Source organism: Bubalus bubalis, chromosome 5, assembly GCF_019923935.1.
Source record: "Bubalus bubalis isolate 160015118507 breed Murrah chromosome 5, NDDB_SH_1, whole genome shotgun sequence".
Taxonomy (NCBI): domain Eukaryota; kingdom Metazoa; phylum Chordata; class Mammalia; order Artiodactyla; family Bovidae; genus Bubalus; species Bubalus bubalis.
In genome coordinates this window covers 75526681-75539398 of record NC_059161.1, presented here as the reverse complement: position 1 = coordinate 75539398, position 12718 = coordinate 75526681, and the positions used below count along the sequence as shown (strand labels likewise).

Below are 12718 nucleotides of genomic sequence, written 5' to 3'. Positions count from 1 at the left end.
TGACAGCTGATCCAAGAAAAATATTTATTATTCTTATATTTTAACTTATTCAGTAGTTGCTACTGGGTTTTTACCTTTTTCCCCCCTCTCTGTTATTCTAGTTGTTGATTTTAATGCTACTATTAAATCTATTTATGCTTTTGAAAAAAATTTTTAAATCACACTTTTAATTCCCTTTAAATACTTCATCGACATTGGTTTTTGTTGTTTTATGGACTTTTTCCTGTTTTTAATTTTCAAAGTTTTTTAAAAAAAATTTTAGTATTTTCCACACATATTCTTTTGTTTGCTTTTCTTTTTCTTTTCCTGTTGTAAGTTATTCTTTAATATGTATAAACTTATTTATCTACCTCTATTGAAATTTTCTTTTCTAGTCTTTCTTTTCTTCCTTTTCTCATTATGTTTATTAATCTGTTTTGCTTTAGTTGCTTTATTCCCCAGTTGTTACATGGCTTTGGCTTTATTTTCCAGTTTATGGTTTTAGTAAGTTTTATTAATAACTAGTTCCTATAATTTTTGCTTTCATTTTCTCACTGGATCAATCTCTTATACTTTCTTCTTCTTCTTCTTTTTTAACACTGTTTGGGTTTTTGTTTTGTTTTGTTTTGTTTTTCTGTGTGTACATGCATGTGTCTATATCCCATTATTTTTGTGAGTACTTTGCCTTATTTTGTATTTGCCATTTGTCTGGGATTTGCATTTTGTTTCTTGTTTTAGTGTGTTTGTTTTAATCCCTGTTAATGCCGGTACAAACCACCTGTGGTATCTCACTTCCCTGGCCAGAGATCAGGCCCAGAGCCTCTGAAGTGGGAGCGCTGACAAGACTCTAGACTGCCATAAAACTCCTAACCCCAGGGAGTATTTATTAGTGAGAACTCCCATAAAGGCCTCCACCTGTATACACCTGGCATCACTTAACTGCCAGCAGCACCCAGTGTAGGATGCCTCACCCAAAAAACAAGATAAAAACACAAACCCAGTTCATCAGCAAACAAGATTGCCACCTCATGAAGTCCTGCCCATTAGAGAGGAAAAAAAAAAAAAAAAAACTTCCTTCCTTTCACCGGAGTATAAACAAAAGTCACCCCCAAAAGAAGCCTAAACAAACCAGTGGCACAACCTTACACACCAACGACAGAAACCAAAAGGAAGAAGGAATTCAACCTGAAAGCCCGAGAAAAGGAGACATCAAATGCAATAATGGGAAAAGAAAAAAGACAGAAAAATATTGCTCCAATGAAGAAACAAACTAGAAGCACAAAAGACCAAAGGGGGAAAAAAAAAGAGGGGGGTGGGGTGGGGGGAGAGATAGGCAAAATACCTGAAAAAGAATTCAAAGTAATGATAGGAAAAATGTTCTAAACCTTGAAAAGAGAATGGATAAAACGCCAAGAAGCAATCAACAAATTAACACAATAACCAAGGATATAGACAAAAAAAAAAAAAAAATGAATCAACAATGATGAATAACACCATTATGGAAATCAAAAGTTCTCTAGAAGGAAACAATAATAGGTTAACTGAAGGAAAAAAAAAAAAGGAACAGTGAGCTGGAAGATTAAATGGTGGAAGTAGTTGCTGATGAGAATAAAGGAAAAAGAATGAAAATAATTGAGGAGAGCTTTGGAGACCTCTGGGACAGTATTTAACTCACCAACATTTGAGTTATAGGGGTCCCAGAAGAAGAAGAGAAAAAGAAAGTCACTGAGAACATTTTTGAATATATTATAGTTGAAAACTTTTCCAGCATGGGAAAAGAAATATTCAGTCAAGTTCAAGAAGTACAGAGAGTCCAATACAGGATAAACCCAAGGAGAAACATGTCGAGACACATACCAATCAACAGAGATTAAAAACAAAGAAAGAATATTAAAAGCAGTAAGGGAAAAGCAACAAGTAACACACAAGGGAAAAGCTATTCAATTAACAGCTGGTCTTTCAGCAGAAACTCTGCAGGTCAGAAAGGAATGGCAGGATATATTTAAAGTACTGAAAGGGAAAAATCTACAAGCAAGATTACTCTACCTGGCAAGGATTTCATTCAACATTGATGGATAAGTTAAAATCTTTACAGACAAGCACAAGTTAAGAGAATTTAGTACCACCACACCAACTTTACAACAAATATTAAAGAGACTTATAAGCATAAGACAAAGGAAAGACCTACAAGAAACACAAAATAATTAAGAAAATGCTAATTGGAACATATAGGATAATATATTATAATAGGAAAATGCTAATAGTAATATGTAAATAATTACTTTAAATGGATTAAACTCTCCAACCAAAGGACACAGATTGGCTGAATGGATACAAAAACAAGACCCATATATATGCTGTCTACAAGAGACCCACTTCAGATTTAGAGACACATACAGACCGAAATTAAAAGGATGGAAAAACATATTCCATGAACATGGAAATCAAAAGGAAGTTGAAGTGGCAATTCTCATTTCTGACAAAACAGACTTTAAAAAAAAGAATATTATATGAAATAAAGAAGGAACATTATATAATGATCAAGAGATCAATCCAAGAAGAAGACATAATTCTATACATTTATGCACCCAACATAGAAGCACCTCAATGCATAAGGCAATAACTATCACACATAAAAGGGGAAATTGACAGCAATAAAATAATGGTAAGGGATGTTAACAATGGACAGATCATAAAACAGAACATTAATAAGGAAACGTAAACCGTAAATGAAACATTAGACCAAATGGACCTAATTTATATCTTCAGAACTTTCTACCCAAATGCATAAGAATACACCTTCTTCTCAAGTGTGCATGGAACATTTTCCAGGATAGACCATACATTGGGTCACAAATCAAACTTCAGTAAATTTTAAAAAATTGAAAACATATGAAGCATCTTTTCTGACCACAATACTATGAGAATAGATATCAAATAGATGGGAAATGGTAAAAACACAAACACTTGGAGATAAAACAATATGCTTTTACATAACAGACTTGTTCCTGAATAAATCAAAAAGGAAATCAATGAATTCTTGAAGCAGATAACAATGAAAACACAACTCAAAATCTATGGGATGCAGCAAAACAGTTCTAAAAGGGAAGTTTATAGGAAGAAACAAGGAAAATATCAGAGACAACCTAATTTACACCCAAAACGACTCGATAAAGAAGGGCAAAAAACAAACCCAAAGTTAGTAGAAGGAAAGAAATCCTAAAGATCAGAGCAGAAATAAATGAAAAAGAAATGAAGGAAAAATAGTAAGGACTAATAAAACTAAAAGCTGCTTCTGTGAGAAGATAAACAAAAGTGACAAACAATTAGGCAAACTCATCAAGAAAAATGGGAGAAGAATCAAATCAACAATATAAGGAATGAGAAAAGAGAGGTTACAACAGAAATACAGGGATACAAATGATCATAAGAATCTATTGTGAGCAACTATATGCCAATAAAATGGACAACCTGAAAGAAATGGATATATTCTGAGAAAAGTTCAATCTTCCAAGACTGAACCAGGAAGAAATAGAAATTATGAACAAGCCAATTACATGCACTGAAATTGAAAATGTGATTAAAAAAAAAAAAAAGAAAGAAAGAAACTCTCAAAAAATTAAAGCACAGGGCCTGATGGTTTCACAGGTGAGTTCTCTCAAACATTTAGAAAAGAGCTAATAATATTCCTATAAAAATCTTTCAAAAAACTACAGAGGAATTAGCACCACCAAACTCATTCTATAAGGCCATCATCACCCTTATACCAAAACCATACAAAGACAACACAAAAAAGAAAATTACAGGCCAATATCACTGATGAAAATACATGGAAAAATCCTCAACAGAACACTAGCAAACAGAATTCAAAAATACATTAAAAAGATAGTACACCATGATACGGAAAAGGCAATAGCACCCCACCCCAATACTCTTGCCTGGAAAATCCCATGGATGAAGGAGCCTGGTGGGCTTCAGTCCATGGAGTTGCTAATAGTTGGACACGACTGAGTCACTTTCACTTTTCACTTTCCTGCATTTGAGAAGGACATGGCAATCCACTCCAGTGTTCTTCCCTGGAGAATACCAGGGATGAGGGAGCCTGGTGGGCTGCCATCTTTGGGGTCACATAGAGCGGGACACGACTGAAGCAACTTAGCAGCAAGCAGCAGCAGCAGAACACCATGATAGCAACCATCAAGTTGGGTTTTTCCCAGGGATGCAAGCATTCTTCAGTATACACAAATCCATCAATGTGATATACCATATTAACAAATTGCATGATAAATTCATATGGTAATCAAAATAAATACAGAATAAAAGTTTCTGAAATATTTCAACACCCATTTATTTTTTTTAATTTTATTTTATTTTTAAACTTTACATAATTGTATTAGTTTTGCCAAATATCAAAATGAATCCGCCACAGGTATACATGTGTTCCCCATCCTGAACCCTCCTCCCTCCTCCCTCCCCATACCATCCCTCTGGGTCGTCCCAGTGCACCAGCCCCAAGCATCCAGTATCGTGCATCGAACCTGGACTGAAAACTTGTTTCATACATGGTATTTTACATGTTTCAATGCCATTCTCCCAAATCTTCCCACCCTCTCCCTCTCCCACAGAGTCCATAAGACTGTTCTATACATCAGTGTCTCTTTCGCTGTCTCATACACAGGGTTATTGTTACCATCTTTCTAAATTCCATATATATGCATTAGTATACTGTATAGGTGTTTTTCTTTCTGGCTTACTTCACTCTGTATAATAGGCTCCCGTTTCATCCACCTAAATAGACATTTCTCCAAAGAAGACATACAGATGGCTAACAAACACATGAAAAGATGCTCAACATCACTCATTATCAGAGAAATGCAAATCAAAACCACTATGAGATACCATTTCACACCAGTCAGAATGGCTGCGATCCAAAAGTCTACCAGTAATAAATGCTAGAGAGGGTATGGAGAAAAGGGAACGCTCTTACACTGTTGGTGGGAATGCAAACTAGTACAGCCACTATGGAGAACAGTGTGGAGATTCCTTAAAAAACTGGAAATAGACCTGCCTTATGATCCAGCAATCCCACTGCTGGGCATACACACTGAGGACACCAGAAGGGAAAGAGACACGTGTATCCCAATGTTCATCGCAGCGAGACACGTGTACCCAAATGTTCATCGCAGCACTGTTTATAATAGCCAGGACATGGAAGCAACCTAGATGTCCATCAGCAGATGAATGGATAAGAAAGCTGTGGTACATATACACAATGGAGTATTACTCAGCCATTAAAAAGAATACATTTGAATCAGTTCTAATGAGGTGGATGAAACTGGAGCCTATTATACAGAGTGAAGTAAGCCAGAAAGAAAAACACCAATACAGTATACAAATGCATATATATGGAATTTAGAAACATGGTAACAATAACCCTGTGTACGAGACAGCAAAGAGACACTGATGTATAGAACAGTCTTATGGACTCTGTGAGAGAGGGAGAGGGTGGGAAGATTTGGGGGAATGGCATTGAAACATGTAAACTATCATGTATGAAACGAGTTTTCAGTCCAGGTTTGATGCACGATACTGGATGCTTGGGGCTGGTGCACTAGGACGACCCAGAGGGATGGAATGGGGAGGGAGGAGGGAGGAGGGTTCAGGATGGGGAACACATGTATACCTGTGGCGGATTCATTTTGATATTTGGCAAAACTAATACAATTATGTAAAGTTTAAAAATAAAATAAAATAAAAAAGAACTGATTCAAATGTATTCTTTTTAATGGCTGAGTAATACTCCATTGTGTATATGTACCACTGCTTTCTTATCCATTCATCTGCTGATGGACATCTAGGTTGCTTCCATGTCCTGGCTCTTATAAACAGTGCTGCGCTGAACATTGGGGTACACGTGTCTCTTTCCCTTCTGGTTTCCTCAGTGTGTATGCCCAGCAGTGGGATTGCTGGATCATAAGGCAGGTCTATTTCCAGTTTTTTAAGGAATCTCCACACTGTTCTCCATAGTGGCTGTACTAGTTTGCATTCCCACCAATAGTGTAAGAGGGTTCCCTTTTCTCCACACCCTCCCCAGCATTTATTACTTGTAGACTTTTGGATCGCAGCCATTCTGACTTGTGTGAAATGGTACCTCATGGTGGTTTTGATTTGCATTTCTCTGATAATGAGTGATGTTGAGCATCTTTTCATGTGTTTGTTAGCCATCTGTATGTCTTCTTTGGAGAAATGTCTATTTAGTTCTTTGGCCCATTTTTTGATTGGGTCATTTATTTTTCTGGAGTTGAGCTGTAGGAGTTGCTTGTATATTCTTGAGATTAGTTGTTTGTCAGTTGCTTCATTTGCTATTATCTTCTCCCATTCTGAAGGCTGTCTTTTCACCTTGCTAATAGTTTCCTTTGATGTGCAGAAGCTTTTAAGGTTAATTAGGTCCCATTTATTTATTTTTGCTTTTATTTCAACACCCATTTATGATAAATACTCTTCAGAAAATGAGCAAAGAGGGAAACTACCTCAACATAATAAAGGCCATATATGAGAAACCCAGAGCAGGCATTATTCTCGATGGTGAAAAACTGAAAGCATACCCTCTAAGATCAGGAAAAAACAAGGGAGCCCACAGTCACCACTATTAGTCAGCATTGTTTGGAAGCCTTAGCTACAGCAGAGGAGAAAAAGAAATAAAAGGAATCCAGATTAGAAAAGAAGAAGCAAAACTCTCATTGTTTGCACACAGATGATACTGCACATAGAATACCCAAAAGATACTATCAGAAAATTATGAGGTAATCAGTGAATTTAGCAAAGTGACAAGATACAAAATGAATACAGAAAAATTACTTGAATCCCTATGTACTAACAATGAAACATCAGAAAGAGAAATTAAGGTATCAATCCTATTTACCATTGGGACAAAAAGAATAAAATGCCTAGGAATAAACCTACTTAAGGAGAAAGAAGAGCTGTATATAGAAAAGTATAAGACACTGAGGAAAGAAATCAAAGACAACATAAACAGATGGAGAGTTATTCCATTATCTGTGGTTGGAAGAATCAACACTGTGAAAATGTTTATGCTACCAAATATAATCTACAGATTCAATGCCATCTGTATCAAAGTACCAATGGTGTTTTTCACAGAACTAGAACAAAAAGTCTCACAATTCATAGGGAAACATAAAAGACCTGAATAGCCAAAGCAATCTTGAGAAAGAAAAATAGAGCTAGAGGAATCAACCTTCCTGACTTTGAACTGACTACAAAGCTATAGTCATCCAGACGTATGGTACTGAAAGAAAAATGGAAATATAGACCAATGGAACAAGACAGAAAGCTCAGAAATAAACCCACACACCTATGGATAGCTAATGTTTGAAAAGAAGGAAGAATATACAATGGGGCAAAGAGAGTCTCTTCTATAAGTGCTGCTGGGAAAACTTGACAACTACATGGAAAAAAAATGAAATTAGACTACTTCCTAACACCATACACAAAAATAAACTCAAAATGGATGGAAAACACAGGCAGAACACCTTATGTCATAAATCACCTCCTATAGTAGTCGAAAAAAAAAAAAAAGATAATCAAGTGGAACACAATTAAACTTAAAAGCTTATCCACAGCAAAGGAAATTATTAATAAGGTGAAAACACAATGCTCAGAATGGGAAATATAATAAAAGCAAATGAAACAACTGACAAAGGATTAATTTCCAAAAGATGCAAACAGCTCATACAAATCAATACCAAACAAAAAAAAAGTCAAAAAGTGGGAAAAATACCTAAACAGACATATGTCCAAAGACTTACTGTGGCTACTAAACACATGAATAGATGCTCAACATCACTCATTGTTAGAGAAATTAAAATCAAAACTACAATGAGATATCACTTCATACCAGTCAGAATGGCCATCATCGAAAAGTCTACAAATAATAAATGCTGGAGAGGGTGTGGAGAAAAGGGAACCCACTTGCATTGTTGGTGGGAATGTAAATTGATACAGCCACTATAAAGAACAGTATGGAGAGTCCTTACAAAATGAGGAATAAAACCACTGTATGACCCACTAATCCCACTCCTAGGTATACATCCTGAGGAAAACAAAATGGAAAAAGACACATGTACCCCAATGTTCACTGCAGTTCCATTTACAACAGCTCAGACATGAAGCAACATAGATGTCCGTTGACAGATGAATAGATAAAGAAGCTGTGCTACACATATACAATAGAATATTTTTCAGCCATAAAAAGGAATGCACTTGAGTCATTCCTAAAGAGGTGGATGAACATAGAGCCTAGTATACAGAGTGAAGTAAGTCTGAAAAAGAAAAACAAATATCATATAGTAACACATATACATGGAATCTAGAAATATTGTACTGATAAACCTATTTGCACAGCAGCAATTAGAGACACATATACTGAGAACAGACTTATGGACACGGCTGGCAGGGAGGAAGTACAGGGTGGGATGTATGGAGAGGGTGAGCATGCAAACTTAAACTACCATATGTAAAATAGACAGTCAATGGGAATTTGCTGTATGACTCAGGGAACTCAAACCAGAGCTCAGTAACAACCAAGAAGGGTGGGATGGGCAGGGAGCTGGGAGAGATGTTCTTGTGGGAGGGGACATGGGTAAATCTATGGCTGATTCTTGTTGATGTTTGGTAGAAACCAACATAATACTGTAAATCCTTCAATTATAAATAAATAAATATAAAATAAACAACCACTCACCCCTGAAATTCCATATGTCAAGGCGCCCAGGAGGAGGCTCGCTCATGCATGCATGAGGTAAAAGGCAGACAGATCTCTGTCTTGACTGTGAGGCCTACAGTGGCTCATGAACCATCGCAATTCCCTCTCAGCTGCACTCCAAGAGTCCTGGAAAACCTATGTTAAAACTTCATGCATGGAGCTAATCCTTCTGTGAAAGTCCAGGTTTTCACAGGAAGACCTCTGTCTGCTTCATTCACACACCCTTCCACCCTGTGGCCAGATCCCTGTGGTTACAACTGACTCAGAGGGAAGAGCAACTTTTGACAGACCACCAGTGAGCTTGCACAGAAATTTGGCTTAAATCTGTGACCCAGTACAGGAACACAAGATTAAGATGTAGTGCTACTTTGGGGGAAACAAATGACAGGCTGTCAGTACAAATTCTGGTGCACTAATGTATCTAGACAAGACATGAAGCACAGAAATTCTGACAAAACAGGAATGAGAATTGTCAGCAGGTGCCACTATAGAGATCTGAGATAGCTGCAGAGTCTCTAGCCAGGTTGAGGGAAGTTATCTCTCACCCAAAGGAGACTGGTACTTTAATTAGAAAAACAGCACCACAAAACTTCAAGGAACATGAACCCAAAGTATCATGACACCAACAAAGTATAAAAATCTTCAGTATTCACATCTGAAGATTGGAGATCTGTGATTTATCCAAGGAAAAATTTGAAATAGCTGTTTTAAATAACTCAGTGTGCTACAGAAAATGCAGTAAGAGAGTTGAACAAAAGCAGGAAAATATTAAACAAATGAACAATAAACAATGAACAAAACAGTTTAATAAAATGTACAAATCATAAAAAAAACAAAAACAGAAAATCTGGTGCTGAAGGATCCAAGAATAAAATGAAAAGATTCATTAAAGAGTATTATCCACAGAGTGAAAAAAGCAGAAGAATCTGTGAGATAGATGACATATCAAAGTTATCCTGTCAAAGGAGATTAAAATTAAAAAAACAAAACCTTATAACAAAACAATGAAAAAGAACAAAGAAAGGCTACATGATCTATGCTACATTGTCAATTGAACCAATTTGCAAATTATTGAAGTTCCAGGAGGAGAAAAGGAGATGAGGCAGAAAGCATATTTAAGGAGTAATGTCTGAGAACTTCCCAAATGAAGGATGATATTGAATATCTAAGTTCAGGAAGCTTACAGATGACCAAATCAAATCAACTTTAAAAATCCTCTACAACACATGTTATAATAAAGTTGCAAAAATCAAAGAAAAAATGAGAAGCCTTCAAGTAGCATGAGGAAAAAACAAATAAGTTAACAAAACAAAAATCTTGGAATTTACTACTTCAGTTCAGTTCAGTCGCTCAGTCATGTTTGACTCTTTGCAACCCCATGAACCACAGCACATCAGGCCTCCCTGTCCATCACCAACTCCCGGAGTTCACTCAAACCCACATCCATTGAGTCGGTGATGCCATCCAACCGTCTCATCCTCTGTCATCCCCTTCTCCTCCTGCCCTCGATCTTTCCCAGCATCAGGGTCTTTTCAAATCTGTCAGCTCTTTGCATCAGGTTGCCAAAGCATTGAAGTTTTAGCTTCAACATAAGTCCTTCCAATGAAAACCCAAGACTGATCTCCTTAAGGATGGACTGGTTGGATCTCCTTGCAGTCCAAGGGACTCTCAAGAGTCTTCTTCAACACAACAGTTCAAAAGCATCAATTGTTCAGCACTCAGCTTTCTTTAAAGTACAACTCTCACATCCATACAGGACCACTGGAAAAACCATAGCCTTGACTAGACGGACCTTTGTTGACCAAGTAATGTGTCTGTTTTAAATATTCTGTCTAGGTTGGTCATAACTTTAGTTCTAAGGAGTAAACATATTTTAATATCATGGCTGCAATCCCCATCTGCAGTGATCTTGGAGCCCCCCAAAATAAAGTCAGCCACTGTTTCCACTGTTTCCCCATCTATTTGCCATGAAGTGATGGGACTAGATGCCATGATCTTCATTTTCTGAATGTTGAGCTTTAAGCCAACTTTTTCACTCTCCTCTTTCACTTTCATCAAGAGGCTCTTTGGTTCTTCTTCACTTTCTGCCATAAGGGTGGTATCATCCGCATATCTGAGGTTATTGATAATTCTACTGGCAATCTTGATTCCAGCTTGTGCTTCCTCCAGTCCAGCATTTCTCATGATGTACTCTGCATATAAGTTAAATAAGCAGGGTCACAATATACAGCCTTGGTGTACTCCTTTCCCTAAATGGAACCAGTCTGTTGCTCCATGTCCAGTTCTAACTGTGCTTCCTGACCTGGAATTTACTAAGGAGCCTTCATTTGGGTCTAAGAATATTTCTCAGCAAACCTAGTGGGCCAGGAGAAAGTGGGATGATGTATTCCAAGTGTTGGAAGACAAAACTGCCAAAGAAGAATATTTGAAAACATCGTTCTGAAAAGAAAACAATATAAATACTTCACCTGAGCAAAAAATACTGAGAAAATTGAACACAGCTAGACCTTTCTTGCGGAGAAGGCGATGGCACCCCACTCCAGTACTCTTGCCTGGAAAATCCCATGGACAGAGGAGCCTGGTGGGCTGTGGTCCATGGGGTCGCTAGGAGTTGGACACGACTGAGCAACTTCACTTTCACTTTTCGCTTTCATGCATTGGAGAAGGAAATGGCAACCCGCTCCAGTGTTCTTGCCTGGAGAGTCCCGGGGACGGCGGAGCCGGGTAGGCTGCTGTCTCTGGGTCACACAGAGTCGGACACGATTGAAGTGACTTAGCAGCAGCAGCAGACCTTTCTTGAGGAGAGCATGGCAACCCACTCCAGTATTCTTGCCTGGAAAAGCCCATGGACAGAGAACCTGGTGGGCTGCCACCCATAGGGTCAACAAAGAATCAGACACAACTGAGGTAACTGTGCAGGCACACAGACCTTCCTTACGGAAACAAGAAAAGGAATTATTCAAGATGAAGTAAAATAACGCTAATTAATTCCATGAAAATACATGGTACACTGGTAAATTTAAGTGCACATTCACATTCAGAACACTATAGTACTTTATATGGAATGTTAAACACTTGACTAAGAGTTAAAGTGCAAGAATATAAAAGTATAGCTACAATTATTTTTTAATTAAGTACACACTATAAAAAGAGACAAATCATGACATCAAAAAGATTAAATGAAGAAGGGAAAAAGGAAGGAGATTTAATATATAGTTGTATTCATATATTATCAGCATAAAACACTGCTCTCTCTGAATGATACTTTACGTAAATCTCATGGTAAACAAAGCAGGAATCCATACTAGATTCACAAATGGTAAAGAGAAGTTTATTAAATGCATACTACTATAACAAAAGTTGTAGTAGTATTGTTACAGTACTATAACAAAAATCATGAATTCACAAAGGCAAACAGTCAGAGGAAATGATTTAGGGAACTATAAAACATTCTGTTACAAAAGATAGTATTAATACATCCTTATCTATCAATAATTACACTAAATATAAAGGAATGTATGAGTGCATACTAAGTAGCTACTGTTGTGTCTGACTCATTGAGACTCAGTGGACTGTAGCCCTCCAGGCTCCTCTGTCCATGGGATTTCCCAGGAAAGAATACTGGAGTGGGTTGCAATTTCCCTCTCCACTGTTGTCTTCTATCTCAATGAAGTTCTTAAGCAATTACTTTGAATTACTTATCAGACAAAAAGTCCATATCCATTATTTGGGGACAGTAACTGAAAAACTATTGTGTTTCTCTCTTAACATTTTAGTCCTTTATTGCCTGTGTCCCTTGAAGTCTCAGGTTGCTGTGTTTGCATTTAAAGAAGCAGTCACTCCCTCCTGTCTTTACAGACTGACTTGGGAAGGGAAGTACACTATCACCCTGATAGGGATTTTGAGACTTTTTCAGACCTTTTTTAAGGAGACACCTGTCCCATGTACTCAATTCCT

The 12718-nt window shown here is 37.2% G+C and overlaps 2 protein-coding genes across 6 annotated transcripts in view; both read right to left on the bottom strand.

Moving 5' to 3' along the window:
* The window catches only part of CFH (complement factor H), a 482162-nt gene that overhangs the window by 150791 nt on the left and 318653 nt on the right, over nt 1-12718 (bottom strand). The window lies entirely within an intron of this gene.
* The window catches only part of LOC112585128 (complement factor H-like), a 46467-nt gene that overhangs the window by 26659 nt on the left and 7090 nt on the right, over nt 1-12718 (bottom strand). The gene's annotated exons all lie outside the window — the stretch shown is intronic.